At 39.6% G+C, this 13,787-nt stretch overlaps 23 non-coding genes across 23 annotated transcripts; all 23 read right to left on the bottom strand.

Moving 5' to 3' along the window:
* Positions 1–163: 163 nt before the first annotated feature.
* On the bottom strand, positions 164–376 carry trnaa-ugc (transfer RNA alanine (anticodon UGC)). The gene is made up of 2 exons: positions 341–376; positions 164–199 (listed from the first exon to the last, which is right to left on the bottom strand). It is a non-coding gene; the product is annotated as a tRNA-Ala (tRNA).
* A 93-nt stretch (positions 377–469) lies between these two features.
* Positions 470–541, bottom strand: trnaa-ugc (transfer RNA alanine (anticodon UGC)). Its single transcript has one exon. It is a non-coding gene; the product is annotated as a tRNA-Ala (tRNA).
* Positions 542–1,076: 535 nt separating this feature from the next.
* On the bottom strand, positions 1,077–1,148 carry trnaa-ugc (transfer RNA alanine (anticodon UGC)). Its single transcript has one exon. It is a non-coding gene; the product is annotated as a tRNA-Ala (tRNA).
* Positions 1,149–1,361: 213 nt separating this feature from the next.
* Positions 1,362–1,433, bottom strand: trnaa-ugc (transfer RNA alanine (anticodon UGC)). The gene has a single exon. It is a non-coding gene; the product is annotated as a tRNA-Ala (tRNA).
* A 404-nt stretch (positions 1,434–1,837) lies between these two features.
* trnaa-ugc (transfer RNA alanine (anticodon UGC)) lies at positions 1,838–1,909 on the bottom strand. The gene has a single exon. It is a non-coding gene; the product is annotated as a tRNA-Ala (tRNA).
* A 404-nt stretch (positions 1,910–2,313) lies between these two features.
* Positions 2,314–2,385, bottom strand: trnaa-cgc (transfer RNA alanine (anticodon CGC)). Its single transcript has one exon. It is a non-coding gene; the product is annotated as a tRNA-Ala (tRNA).
* A 292-nt stretch (positions 2,386–2,677) lies between these two features.
* On the bottom strand, positions 2,678–2,890 carry trnaa-ugc (transfer RNA alanine (anticodon UGC)). Its single transcript has 2 exons — positions 2,855–2,890; positions 2,678–2,713 (listed from the first exon to the last, which is right to left on the bottom strand). It is a non-coding gene; the product is annotated as a tRNA-Ala (tRNA).
* A 450-nt stretch (positions 2,891–3,340) lies between these two features.
* Positions 3,341–3,412, bottom strand: trnaa-ugc (transfer RNA alanine (anticodon UGC)). The gene has a single exon. It is a non-coding gene; the product is annotated as a tRNA-Ala (tRNA).
* A 300-nt stretch (positions 3,413–3,712) lies between these two features.
* Positions 3,713–3,784, bottom strand: trnaa-ugc (transfer RNA alanine (anticodon UGC)). Its single transcript has one exon. It is a non-coding gene; the product is annotated as a tRNA-Ala (tRNA).
* Positions 3,785–4,076: 292 nt separating this feature from the next.
* Positions 4,077–4,289, bottom strand: trnaa-ugc (transfer RNA alanine (anticodon UGC)). The gene is made up of 2 exons: positions 4,254–4,289; positions 4,077–4,112 (listed from the first exon to the last, which is right to left on the bottom strand). It is a non-coding gene; the product is annotated as a tRNA-Ala (tRNA).
* Positions 4,290–4,382: 93 nt separating this feature from the next.
* trnaa-ugc (transfer RNA alanine (anticodon UGC)) lies at positions 4,383–4,454 on the bottom strand. Its single transcript has one exon. It is a non-coding gene; the product is annotated as a tRNA-Ala (tRNA).
* Positions 4,455–4,989: 535 nt separating this feature from the next.
* Positions 4,990–5,061, bottom strand: trnaa-ugc (transfer RNA alanine (anticodon UGC)). Its single transcript has one exon. It is a non-coding gene; the product is annotated as a tRNA-Ala (tRNA).
* A 213-nt stretch (positions 5,062–5,274) lies between these two features.
* Positions 5,275–5,346, bottom strand: trnaa-ugc (transfer RNA alanine (anticodon UGC)). The gene has a single exon. It is a non-coding gene; the product is annotated as a tRNA-Ala (tRNA).
* A 404-nt stretch (positions 5,347–5,750) lies between these two features.
* On the bottom strand, positions 5,751–5,822 carry trnaa-cgc (transfer RNA alanine (anticodon CGC)). The gene has a single exon. It is a non-coding gene; the product is annotated as a tRNA-Ala (tRNA).
* A 604-nt stretch (positions 5,823–6,426) lies between these two features.
* Positions 6,427–6,498, bottom strand: trnaa-ugc (transfer RNA alanine (anticodon UGC)). The gene has a single exon. It is a non-coding gene; the product is annotated as a tRNA-Ala (tRNA).
* Positions 6,499–7,033: 535 nt separating this feature from the next.
* On the bottom strand, positions 7,034–7,105 carry trnaa-ugc (transfer RNA alanine (anticodon UGC)). The gene has a single exon. It is a non-coding gene; the product is annotated as a tRNA-Ala (tRNA).
* A 204-nt stretch (positions 7,106–7,309) lies between these two features.
* Positions 7,310–7,381, bottom strand: trnaa-ugc (transfer RNA alanine (anticodon UGC)). Its single transcript has one exon. It is a non-coding gene; the product is annotated as a tRNA-Ala (tRNA).
* Positions 7,382–7,785: 404 nt separating this feature from the next.
* trnaa-cgc (transfer RNA alanine (anticodon CGC)) lies at positions 7,786–7,857 on the bottom strand. The gene has a single exon. It is a non-coding gene; the product is annotated as a tRNA-Ala (tRNA).
* Positions 7,858–8,455: 598 nt separating this feature from the next.
* Positions 8,456–8,520, bottom strand: trnaa-ugc (transfer RNA alanine (anticodon UGC)). The gene has a single exon. It is a non-coding gene; the product is annotated as a tRNA-Ala (tRNA).
* Positions 8,521–12,798: 4,278 nt separating this feature from the next.
* trnaa-ugc (transfer RNA alanine (anticodon UGC)) lies at positions 12,799–12,870 on the bottom strand. The gene has a single exon. It is a non-coding gene; the product is annotated as a tRNA-Ala (tRNA).
* A 171-nt stretch (positions 12,871–13,041) lies between these two features.
* Positions 13,042–13,128, bottom strand: trnaa-ugc (transfer RNA alanine (anticodon UGC)). Its single transcript has one exon. It is a non-coding gene; the product is annotated as a tRNA-Ala (tRNA).
* A 135-nt stretch (positions 13,129–13,263) lies between these two features.
* trnaa-ugc (transfer RNA alanine (anticodon UGC)) lies at positions 13,264–13,335 on the bottom strand. The gene has a single exon. It is a non-coding gene; the product is annotated as a tRNA-Ala (tRNA).
* A 292-nt stretch (positions 13,336–13,627) lies between these two features.
* Positions 13,628–13,699, bottom strand: trnaa-cgc (transfer RNA alanine (anticodon CGC)). Its single transcript has one exon. It is a non-coding gene; the product is annotated as a tRNA-Ala (tRNA).
* Between the last annotated feature and the right edge of the window lie 88 nt (positions 13,700–13,787).

Here is a 13,787-nt window from a genome sequence, read left to right on the forward strand (position 1 = left end):
ATGCTGTGGATTGAACCAAGGCCCTCATACATGTGAAGCATGCGCTCTTCCACTGAGCTTCATCCCCTCATGATGATAAGTGAGTTCTGTTATTTACTTACATGTAGCTTTTAATCAAAATTTATAGGTTATAAAGGTCAACACTGGAAAGCACCATATTGCTTGGAGATGCTGGGGATTGAACCCAGGAACTCATACGAGCAAAGCAAGCGCTCTACCACAGAGCTACATGCCCTCAAATTGATCAGTGTGTTCTGTTATTTACTTACATGTGCATTTAAATCAAAATCTATAGGTGATAAAGGTCAATGCTGGAATGATTACATATGCAGTTCATACATGCAAAGCATGTGCTCTACCACTGAGCTACATCCCCTGCCGTGGCTGTTGTATTTATCTTGTTTAAATAATATCTTTCTGCACAGTGCCTGTATGATATATGGCTTTGACTTAAAAGTCCAACATTGCTTGGAGATGCTGGGGATTGAACCCAGGACCTCATACATGCAAAGCATGCGCTCTACCGTTGAGCAACATCCCCTCAAAATGGTAAGTGTGTTCTGTTTTTTACTTACATGTGCATTTAAATCGAAATCTATAGGTCAATGCTGGAATGATTACATATGCAGTTCAGATGTTTAAGAAACAGGAAAAGAACCATATTCCTTGGAGCTGCTAGGGATTGAACTCATGACCTCATACATGCAAAGCATGCACTCTACCAGTGAGCTACATCCCCTGCTTTAGCTGTTGTATTTCTCTTGTTATAATAATATCTTTACGCATGGTGCCTTTGTGATATATGACTTTGACTTAAAAGTCCAATATTACATGGAGATATTGGGGATTGAACCCATAACCTATACATGTATGTTTAAATCAAAACGTATAGTTGATAAAGGTCAATACTGGATGTAATACATATAGTTCAGATGTTTAAGAAACAGTGAAAGATTTTAATGGAAAGCACCATATTGCTTGGAGATGCTGGGGATTGAACACAGGACCTCATACATGCAAAGCATTCAGATGTTTAAGAAAAAGGGAAAGACTTTAATGGAAAGCACCATATTGCTTGGAGATGCTGGGGATCGAACACAGGACCTCATACATGCAAAGCATGCGCTCTACCACTGAGCTACATCCCCTCATGAGGATAAGTGTGTTCTGTTATTTACTTACATGTACCTTTTAATCAAAATTTATAGGTTATAAATGTCAACACTGGAAAGCACCATATTGCTTGGAGATGCTGGGGATTGAAATACAATAGTGGCTGTTGTATTTCTCTTGTTTAAATAATATCTTTCTGCACAGTGCCTGTATGATATATGGCTTTGACTTAAAAGTCCAACATTGCTTGGAGATGCTGGGGATTGAACCCAGGACCTCATACATGCAAAGCATGCGCTCTACCACTGAGCTACATCCCCTCATGATGATGTGTTCTGTTATTTACTTACATGTACCTTTTAATCAAAATGTATAGGTTATAAAGGTCAACACTGGAATGCATACAAATGTTTAAAAAACAGGGAAAGAACCATATTGCTTGGAGATGATGTGGATTGAACCAAGGCCCACAATGCCTATGTGATATATGGCTTTGAGTTAGAAGTAGAACATGGCATGGAGAAGCTGGGGTTTGAACCCAGGAACTCATACATGCAAAGCAAGGGCTCTACCACAGAGCTACATGCCCTCAAAGTGGTCAGTGTGTTCTGTTATTTACTTACATGTGCATTTAATTCAAAATCTATAGGTGATAAAGTTCAATACTGGAATGATTACATATGCAGTTCAAATGTTTAAAAAAGAGGTAAAGAACCCCATTGCTTGCAGATGCTGGAGATTGAACCCAGGACCTCATACATGCAAAGCATGCGCTCTACCACTGAGCTACATCCCCTCATGATGATGTGTTCTGTTATTTACTTACATGTACCTTTTAATCAAAATGTATAGGTTATAAAGGTCAACACTGGAATGCATACAAATGTTTAAAAAACAGGGAAAGAACCATATTGCTTGGAGATGCTGTGGATTGAAGCAAGGCCCACAATGCCTATGTGATATATGGCTTTGAGTTAGAAGTAGAACATGGCATGGAGAAGCTGGGGATTGAACCCAGGAACTCATACATGCAAAGCAAGGGCTCTACCACAGAGCTACATGCCCTCAAAGTGATCAGTGTGTTCTGTTATTTACTTACATGTGCATTTAAATCAAAATCTATAGGTGATAAATGTCAATACTGGAATGATTACATATGCAGTTCAAATGTTTAAAAAACAGGTAAAGAATCCCATTGCTTGGAGATGCTGTGGATTGAACCCAGGACCTCATACATGCGAAGCATGCACTCTACCACTGAGCTACATCCCCTCATGATTGTAAATGTGTTCTGATACTTACTTAGATGTACCTTTAAATCAAAATTTATAGGTTATAAAGGTCAACACTGGAATGCATACAAATGTTTAAGAAACAGGGCAAGAACCATATTGCTTGGAGATGCTGTGGATTGAACCAAGGCCCTCATACATGTGAAGCATGTGGTCTTCCACTGAGCTTCATCCCCTCATGATGATAAGTGAGTTCTGTTATTTACTTACATGTACCTTTTAATCAAAATTTATAGGTTATAAAGGTCAACACTGGAAAGCACCATATTGCTTGGAGATGCTGGGGATTGAACCCAGGAACTCATACGTGCAAAGCAAGCGCTCTACCACAGAGCTACATGCCCTCAAATTGATCAGTGTGTTCTGTTATTTACTTACATGTGCATTTAGATCGAAATCTATAGGTGATAAAGGTCAATGCTGGAATGATTACATATGCAGTTCATACATGCAAAGCATGCGCTCTACCACTGAGCTACATCCCCTGCTGTGGCTGTTGTATTTCTCTTGTTTAAATAATATCTTTCTGCACAGTGCCTGTATGATATATGGCTTTGACTTAAAAGTCCAATATTACATGGAGATGCTGGGGATTGAACCCATAACCTATACATGTATGTTTAAATCAAAACTTATAGTTGATAAAGGTCAACACTGGATGTAATACATATAGTTCAGATGTTTAAGAAACAGTGAAAGATTTTAATGGAAAGCACCATATTGCTTGGAGATGCTGGGGATTGAACACAGGACCTCATACATGCAAAGCATTCAGATGTTTAAGAAAAAGGGAAAGACTTTAATGGAAAGCAACATATTGCTTGGAGATGCTGGAGATTGAACCCAGGACCTCATACATTTCTCTTGCTTAAATAATATCCTTATGCACAGTGCCTGTGTGATATATGGCTTTGACTTAGAAGTACAACATTGCATGGAGATGCTGGGGATTGAACCCAGGACCTCATACATGCAAAGCATGCGCTCTACCACTGAGCTACATCCCCTCAAAATGGTAAGTGTGTTCTGTTTTTTACTTACATGTGCATTTAAATCGAAATCTATAGGTGACATAGGTCTGTGCTGGAATGATTACATATACAGTTCAGATGTTTAAGAAACAGGGAAAGAACCATATTCCTTGGAGATGTATGGGATTGAACTCATGACCTCATACATGCAAAGCATGCACTCTACCAGTGAGTTACATCCCCTGCTTTAGCTGATGTATTTCTCTTGTTATAATGATATCTTTACGCATGGTGCCTTTGTGATATATGACTTTGACTTAAAAGTCCAATATTTCATGGAGATGCTGGGGATTGAACCCATGACCTCATACATGCAAAGCATGCGCTCTACCACTGAGCGACATCCCCTCATGATGATAAGTGTGTTCTGTTATTTAGTTACATGTACCTTTAAATCAGAATTTATAGGTTATAAAGGTCAACACTGGAATGCATACAAATGTTTAAGAAACAGGGCAAGAACCATATTGCTTGGAGATGCTGTGGATTGAACCAAGGCCCTCATACATGTGAAGCATGCGCTCTTCCACTGAGCTTCATCCCCTCATGATGATAAGTGAGTTCTGTTATTTACTTACATGTAGCTTTTAATCAAAATTTATAGGTTATAAAGGTCAACACTGGAAAGCACCATATTGCTTGGAGATGCTGGGGATTGAACCCAGGAACTCATACGTGCAAAGCAAGCGCTCTACCACAGAGCTACATGCCCTCAAATTGATCAGTGTGTTCTGTTATTTACTTACATGTGCATTTAAATCAAAATCTATAGGTGATAAAGGTCAATGCTGGAATGATTACATATGCAGTTCATACATGCAAAGCATGCGCTCTACCACTGAGCTACATCCCCTGCCGTGGCTGTTGTATTTCTCTTGTTTAAATAATATCTTTCTGCACAGTGCCTGTATGATATATGGCTTTGACTTAAAAGTCCAACATTGCTTGGAGATGCTGGGGATTGAACCCATGACCTCATACATGCAAAGCATGCGCTCTACCACTGAGCTACATCCCCTCAAAATGGTAAGTGTGTTCTGTTTTTTACTTACATGTGCATTTAAATCGAAATCTATAGGTCAATGCTGGAATGATTACATATGCAGTTCAGATGTTTAAGAAACAGGGAAAGAACCATATTCCTTGGAGATGCTAGGGATTGAACTCATGACCTCATACATGCAAAGCATGCACTCTACCAGTGAGCTACATCCCCTGCTTTAGCTGTTGTATTTCTCTTGTTATAATAATATCTTTACGCATGGTGCCTTTGTGATATATGACTTTGACTTAAAAGTCCAATATTACATGGAGATGCTGGGGATTGAACCCATAACCTATACATGTATGTTTAAATCAAAACTTATAGTTGATAAAGGTCAACACTGGATATAATACATATAGTTCAGATGTTTAAGAAACAGTGAAAGATTTTAATGGAAAGCACCATATTGCTTGGAGATGCTGGGGATTGAACACAGGACCTCATACATGCAAAGCATTCAGATGTTTAAGAAAAAGGGAAAGACTTTAATGGAAAGCACCATATTGCTTGGAGATGCTGGGGATCGAACCCAGGACCTCATACATGCAAAGCATGCGCTCTACCACTAAGCTACATCCCCTCATGATGACAAGTGTGTTCTGTTATTTACTTACATGTACCTTTTAATCAAAATTTATAGGTTATAAATGTCAACACTGGAAAGCACCATATTGCTTGGAGATGCTGGGGATTGAAATACAATAGTGGCTGTTGTATTTCTCTTGTTTAAATAATATCTTTCTGCAGAGTGCCTGTATGATATATGGCTTTGACTTAAAAGTCCAACATTGCTTGGAGATGCTGGGGATTGAACCCAGGACCTCATACATGCAAAGCATGCGCTCTACCACTGAGCTACATCCCCTCATGATGATGTGTTCTGTTATTTACTTACATGTACCTTTTAATCAAAATGTATAGGTTATAAAGGTCAACACTGGAATGCATACAAATGTTTAAAAAACAGGGAAAGAACCGTATTGCTTGGAGATGCTGTGGATTGAAGCAAGGCCCACAATGCCTATGTGATATATGGCTTTGAGTTAGAAGTAGAACATGGCATGGAGAAGCTGGGGATTGAACCCAGGAACTCATACATGCAAAGCAAGGGCTCTACCACAGAGCTACATGCCCTCAAAGTGATCAGTGTGTTCTGTTATTTACTTACATGTGCATTTAAATCAAAATCTATAGGTGATAAAGGTCAATACTGGAATGATTACATATGCAGTTCAAATGTTTAAAAAACAGGTAAAGAATCCCATTGCTTGGAGATGCTGTGGATTGAACCCAGGACCTCATACATGCGAAGCATGCACTCTACCACTGAGCTACATCCCCTCATGATTGTAAATGTGTTCTGATACTTACTTAGATGTACCTTTAAATCAAAATCAGAATTTATAGGTTATAAAGGTCAACACTGGAATGCATACAAATGTTTAAGAAACAGGGCAAGAACCATATTGCTTGGAGATGCTGTGGATTGAACCAAGGCCCTCATACATGTGAAGCATGCGCTCTTCCACTGAGCTTCATCCCCTCATGATGATAAGTGAGTTCTGTTATTTACTTACATGTAGCTTTTAATCAAAATTTATAGGTTATAAAGGTCAACACTGGAATGCACCATATTGCTTGGAGATGCTGGGGATTGAACCCAGGAACTCATACGTGCAAAGCAAGTGCTCTACCACAGAGCTACATGCCCTCAAATTGATCAGTGTGTTCTGTTATTTACTTACATGTGCATTTAAATCAAAATCTATAGGTGATAAAGGTCAATGCTGGAATGATTACATATGCAGTTCATACATGCAAAGCATGCGCTCTACCACTGAGCTACATCCCCTGCCGTGGCTTTTGTATTTCTCTTGTTTAAATAATATCTTTCTGCACAGTGCCTGTATGATATATGGCTTTGACTTAAAAGTCCAACATTGCTTGGAGATGCTGGGGATTGAACCCAGGACCTCATACATGCAAAGCATGCGCTCTACCACTGAGCTACATCCCCTCAAAATAGTAAGTGTGTTCTGTTTTTTACTTACATGTGCATTTAAATCGAAATCTATAGGTCAATGCTGGAATGATTACATATGCAGTTCGGATGTTTAAGAAACAGGGAAAGAACCATATTCCTTGGAGATGCTAGGGATTGAACTCATGACCTCATACATGCAAAGCATGCACTCTACCAGTGAGCTACATCCCCTGCTTTAGCTGTTGTATTTCTCTTGTTATAATAATATCTTTACGCATGGTGCCTTTGTGATATATGACTTTGACTTAAAAGTCCAATATTACATGGAGATGCTGGGGATTGAACCCATAACCTATACATGTATGTTTAAATCAAAACTTATAGTTGATAAAGGTCAACACTGGATGTAATACATATAGTTCAGATGTTTAAGAAACAGTGAAAGATTTTAATGGAAAGCACCATATTGCTTGTAGATGCTGGGGATTGAACACAGGACCTCATACATGCAAAGCATTCAGATGTTTAAGAAAAAGGGAAAGACTTTAATGGAAAGCACCATATTGCTTGGAGATGCTGGGGATCGAACCCAGGACCTCATACATGCAAAGCATGCGCTCTACCACTGAGCTACATCCCCTCATGATGACAAGTGTGTTCTGTTATTTACTTACATGTACCTTTTAATCAAAATGTATAGGTTATAAATGTCAACACTGGAAAGCACCATATTGCTTGGAGATGGAAATACAATAGTGGCTGTTGTATTTCTCTTGTTTGAATAATATCTTTCTGCACAGTGCCTGTATGATATATGGCTTTGACTTAAAAGTCCAACATTGCTTGGAGATGCTGGGGATTGAACCCAGGACCTCATACATGCAAAGCATGCGCTCTACCACTGAGCTACATCCCCTCATGATGATGTGTTCTGATACTTACTTAGATGTACCTTTAAATCAAAATGTATAGGTTATAAAGGTCAACACTGGAATGCATACAAATGTTTAAAAAACAGGGAAAGAACCATATTGCTTGGAGATGCTGTGGATTGAACCAAGGCCCACAATGCCTATGTGATATATGGCTTTGAGTTAGAAGTAGAACATGGCATGGAGAAGCTGGGGATTGAACCCAGGAACTCATACATGCAAAGCAATGGCTCTACCACAGAGCTACATGCCCTCAAAGTGATCAGTGTGTTCTGTTATTTACTTACATGTGCATTTAAATCAAAATCTATAGGTGATAAAGGTCAATACTGGAATGATTACATATGCAGTTCAAATGTTTAAAAAACAGGTAAAGGACCCCATTGCTTGGAGATGCTGGGGATTGAACCCAGGACCTAATACATGCGAAGCATGCACTCTACCACTGAGCTACATCCCCTCATGATTGTAAATGTGTTCTGATACTTACTTAGATGTACCTTTAAATCAAAATTTATAGGTTATAAAGGTCAACACTGGAATACATACAAATGTTTAAGAAACAGGGAAAGAACCATATTGCTTGGAGATGCTGTGGATTGAACCAAGGCCCTCATACATGTGAAGCATGCGCTCTTCCACTGAGCTTCATCCCTTCATGATGATAAGTGAGTTCTGTTATTTACTTACATGTACCTTTTAATCAAAATTTATAGGTTATAAAGGTCAACACTGGAAAGCACCATATTGCTTGGAAATGCTGGGGATTGAACCCAGGAACTCATACGTGCAATGCAAGCGCTCTACCACAGAGCTACATGCCCTCAAATTGATCAGTGTGTTCTGTTATTTACTTACATGTGCATTTAGATCAAAATCTATAGGCGATAAAGGTCAATGCTGGAATGATTACATATGCAGTTCATACCAGCAAAGCATGCGCTCTACCACTGAGCTACATCCCCTGCTGTGGCTGTTGTATTTCTCTTGTTTAAATAATGTCTTTCTGCACAGTGCCTGTATGATATATGGCTTTGACTTAAAAGCCCAACATTGCTTGGAGATGCTGGGGATTGAACCCAGGACCTCATACATGCAAAGCATGCGCTCTACCACTGAGCTCAAAATAGTAAGTGTGTTCTGTTATTTACTTACATGTCCATTTAAATCGAAATCTATAGGTGATATAGGTCAATGCTGGAATGATTACATATGCAGTTCAGGGGCCGTATTCACAAAGAATTTTATCTTACCACTAGGAGTACTCCTAAATGGCACTAAAATATTTTAGCTAGGAGTTTTCTCTTAAAAGTTATTCACAACGCCTTTCAGACCTACTCTTAGTAAGGAAAATTGACAACTCCTAAACTAAGAGTGAGTCATCGTTGCTATGGATGACGTCAATTCTCATGCACGAGCTTCCTCGCAATGATAATGGTGATTGGTTGTTAGATGACAGGGCCATCATGCGGAACAGAACACAGACGCAACAAATCATGGAATTACGATATCTTAAAATGTCTGTGTCCTACACAAAATAATAATAGTAATTTCATCGAAATGCATATATAATGACATGTTTGTGCAGGCCCCAGTGTAATTCTAAAAAGGTAGAGAGGGAGAGAAAAATCGTGAATTAAATTAAATTAAGCCTAATACCCTAATGAAAACCGGCACTTGCCTAATAATGAAAAACGACACTTGCATTAACACTTGCTTGGTTAATTGACATCCTATTAGCCTAAATAGACTACTTAAAGCAAGGAAAATGTTGCTCCTATTGAAGTAATGTAATAGTTGAATGACGGTGGATTATGAACTCGCCATAACGGAAAAGAAAGCCAAACTGGACGCAGGATCAGTTACTGCTGCTGGCCCAGTTGGTGCTGGAAAAAAAAAACATAATAAAAGGGAAATTCGGCACTGGAATATCAAGCAAAACTAAGCGCGAGACATGGGAAAGGATATGTTTGCTGATCAATGCAGCATTCGCGCTTGTGTCGCGGACCCCGGACGACTGCGAGAATTGGTGGTATGCGCTACAATCGCAGTCGAGGGTTGAGATTGCAGCCTTTAAACGGGCAAGCATGGCAACAGGTAGGCCTATACTATTAAATATATAATATCATTATTGTTTCATGTAATTCTAAAAACTTCCTGCTTGTCATGAATGTAATGAATTATGAAACAAATATCAAACAATATTCTTACATTAAAGTGTGTTTTTAAGTGTTATGGCAATGCTTTTGAGTTGGTGAAACTTTCCATGTATGTGTTAAGGAGGAGGATCAGCACCTAAGGCCCCGTCCACACTACTGCGTTTTCGTTTAAAAACGGAGAATTAAAACGAAAACGATCTCCGTCCACACCAGCGTTTTAGCTGCGTATTAGAATTGATCTCGGTCCACATTAAAACGACTGAAAACTCGGATCACGTGACCATTCTCCAACACTGTGCATGCGCGTGCCGGTGTAAACAGGAAACGGATGGACTATTCCTAAGATTTGATGAGGAAGCAAGTTTGCACCTTACGAGTATCTATTCTATGTATAATTACCTCTTTTTGTATTTTTGTATACTGTTGTATATTGTAAATTGTTGTATATTGTATATTGTTGTATATTGTAAACTGTTGTATATTGTACATTGTATATTATTTATTGTTCTGTTAGTGTATATGGTACTGTGAGTAATTGTGCGCACATTAGATGTGTAATCTATGTAAATCTGATGTTTGCTGTAATTGTTTTCGTCACATCGTGTCATACTGCTATGTTGCTCGGAACTGCACCTAAGAATTTCACCCACTGTTGCACTTGTGTATATGGTTGTGTGACAATAAAAGGATTTTGATTTGATTTTGATTTGAAGTAACGTTAGCTACCTCTGCAAAGATTAGAAAATGTCGAAGACCAGAGATTTCTTTTCATGGACCATCGACGAGGTGGAACTTTTACTTAAAGTTACAATGGAATACAAAACAGCCTTTCGCTGAGGTTGATAAGTGCCGCTCTGGACATTCGAAAGTTTTCGCACCATTCCTCAGGGACCACAACTTGATTTTTAAAATTATCCCACCATGCGCTGGTTCTTCCCGGCTTAACCCAAAACCGACGCTCCATGTACGGTTGATACCGCCGCTGCACACGGGAATTGTCATAGATCGCTCGAATAATAGTTTGCCTATGGCGCATGTAGGCAGTTATAGCATTTTACAATGCAAATTCTGCATTTTACAATGCTATAACTGCCTACATTGCATCGGTGGTGTATAGTGTCATTGGGTCAGACACCAGCATAACAGGCCTTGAGGGTGCAACTGATCCGGCAATGCAACTGCTAATGGAAATAGAGGGGTAGGCTGTTTATGCAACGATTGCAATACTTGTACATTTTTGGTGATATTTAATGAAGGAAATACAATATCATTATGTGCAAACCACCCACCAACACAAAAAAACTATCCACAAATTATAAGATGTTTTATCAGGCTACAATTTATGTTACAGGCCAAATGGAAGCCCAGGTCCTTCAGGTGCAAGTCATCTTCCTCTTCCTGCGCGTCTTCCACCCCTGACTCTTACTGCACCTCTTCCTCTTACTGCACCTCTTCCTCTTCCCTCTCCTCTTCCTCTTACTGCACCTCTTCCTCTTCCAGCTCCTCTTCCTCTTACTGCACCTCTTCCTCTTCCAGCTCCTCTTCCTCTTACTGCACCTCTTCCTCTTCCAGCTCCTCTTCCTCTTACTGCACCTCTTCCTCTTCCAGCTTCCTCTTCCACAATCCCATCACCTGCCTCTCCCTTCTCCAAAAAAAGATGAAAATGGAAATGCGTGTGTTAAAAAGGCAGAAAAGGGTCCTTGATGCAAAAGAGAGGCTAATACAATTAGAGTCTGAATATTACACTGTAAAGATTGCAAAAATGCAAAGGGAATAAACACACTTAAATTGAGCAAAAATGTGTCTTTACTCATTTGTGCATGTGATTATTTACCCAAAGTGTGTATGGACAAAGTGATCCCTGAATGCCAGTCCACATAGTTCCACTTCATCAACAAATTGGCTGTGTTCATTGTCATCATCATCATCATCATCGTTAAACTCTTCACCATCTCCTGTCTGTGGTATGTTCCTTTGCCGGCATAGGTTGTGAAGAAGCGCACACACAGTGATCACTTTACTCGTCTTCTCTGGACTAAGGCGGATTTCACTATGTAAAACGTGGAAACGTCGCTTTAGTTGTCCAATCCCCCTTTCCACCACACTGCGTGTCTTCTTGTGTGCTCTGAAACATACACCAAGGAACAGTAAACATTATTGATTTAACCAAGAGCCACCACTATAATTTGTAATAAGCTTTGACATTGTGGTCATGCTATTGAATTATGGCACCTAAATAATATAGCCAACATGTACACTTACCTATTGTAATTTAACTGTGGTCCCACTTGTGGACGGAGGTAAGGTGTAAGGAGCCATGACTTACAGGGATAGCCACTGTCCCCCACCAAGTGACATCCAGCTGGCACATGACGTCTCTCAAACAGTTGCCTCAGACCACTCTCCATCAATATCCTCGAGTCATGAGTGGATCCGGGTCACTTTGCAACAACATCAAGAATTGTGAAGTTTGCATCGAACACAATCTGCGTATTGATGGAGTGGGTTTTCTTTCTATTCACAAACATGTCCTCATCCTGACGTGGTGCAATTATTTTAATATGTGTCCCGTCTATAGCACCGACCACTCCGGGCACACCGGCAATATCCATAAAGCTGGCTTTGTTTCTTTGGAGTTGGCGAATATCCAAAGGAAAACTTATGAACTGGCGAATAATATGGGGTCTACAAAGTGCATTGATTGTTTGGTGGATGGATCTGCTTACCGATGGCTGGGATATCACTAGATCGTCGGCATTACATAATTGCATTTTCCCCGTTGCCAGGTAGCGAAGTGTTATCAAAGATTTCAATTCGGCACTGATTGGGTTGTTGCGATTAGTTGGCGCTGTTATTGCATCCCTAACAAGATCCACAACAATCAGTATTCCCTCACGGTTAAGGCGGTATCTTTGTAATAACTCCGTGTCATTAAGTGTCTCCAACACACTGCGTCGCACGGCCATTTTAAGATCCTTTGAGAATAGGTCTTAGTGAGTTAGGAGTCCTCTCGACTTCTTTTAAGCTGTCCCAGACTTAGGTGCTACTTTTAGGGCTAAAATGCTTCGTGAATTACTCTTAGTGAAAAAAATTAGGAGTCCTAAAGTTAGGAGTGACACGCCCAATATTTTTAGGAGTTGCTCCTAAATTCGCCAGTTAGGAGCTACTTTTAGCCTTAAAAATCTTTGTGAATACAGCCTATTGTAGGCCGTACACAACACATTTTATCATCCAATATTACATGGAGATGCTGGGGATTGAACCCATGACCTCATACATGCAAAGCATGCATTCTACCACTGAGCTACATCTCCTCATGATGGTAGCTGTGTTCTGATATTTACTTACATGTACCTTTAAATCAAAATTTATAGGTTAAATGCACTTTATCAGTGAGCTACATGCCCTGCTTTAGCTGATGTATTTCTCTTGTTATAATAATATAAGAAAAATGGAAAGATTTGTCTGGAAAGCAGCATATTGCTTGGAGATGCTGGGGATTGAACCCAGGACCTCATACATGCAAAGCATGCGCTCTACCACTGAGCACTTTACCATTGAGCTACATGCCCTCAAAGTGACCAGTGTGTTCTGTTATTTACTTACATGTGCATTTATATCGAAAACTATAGGTGATATAGGTCAATACTGGAATGAATACATATGCAGTTCAAATGTTTAAGAAACAGGTAAAGAACCCCATTGCTTGGAGATGCTGGGGATTGAACACAGGACCTCATACATGCAAAGCATGCGCTCTACCACTGAGCTACATCCCCTCAAAATGGTAAGTGTGTTCTGTTTTTTACTTACATGTGCATTTAAATCAAAATCTATAGGCGATAAAGGTCAATACTGGAATGGTTACATATGCAGTTCAGATGTTTAAAAAACAGGGAAAGAACCATATTCCTTGGAGATGCTGAGGATTGAACTCATACATGCAAAGCATGCACTCTACCAGTGAGCTACATCCCCTGCTTTAGCTGATGTATTTCTCTTGTTATAATAATATCTTTACGCATGGTGCCTTTGTGATATATGACTTTGACTTAAAAGTCCAAGATTGCATGGAGACGCTGGGGATTAAACCCAGGACCTCATATATGCGAAGCATGCGCTCTACCACTGAGCTACATCCCCTCATGATGATAAATGTTTTCTGATATTTAGTTACATGTACCTTTAAATAAAAATGTATAGGTGATAAAGGTCAACACTGGAATGCATA

Source organism: Siphateles boraxobius, unplaced genomic scaffold (assembly GCF_051911475.1).
Source record: "Siphateles boraxobius isolate OS27281-9 unplaced genomic scaffold, OSU_SipBor_1 41, whole genome shotgun sequence".
NCBI classification, from domain to species: Eukaryota; Metazoa; Chordata; class Actinopteri; order Cypriniformes; family Leuciscidae; genus Siphateles; species Siphateles boraxobius.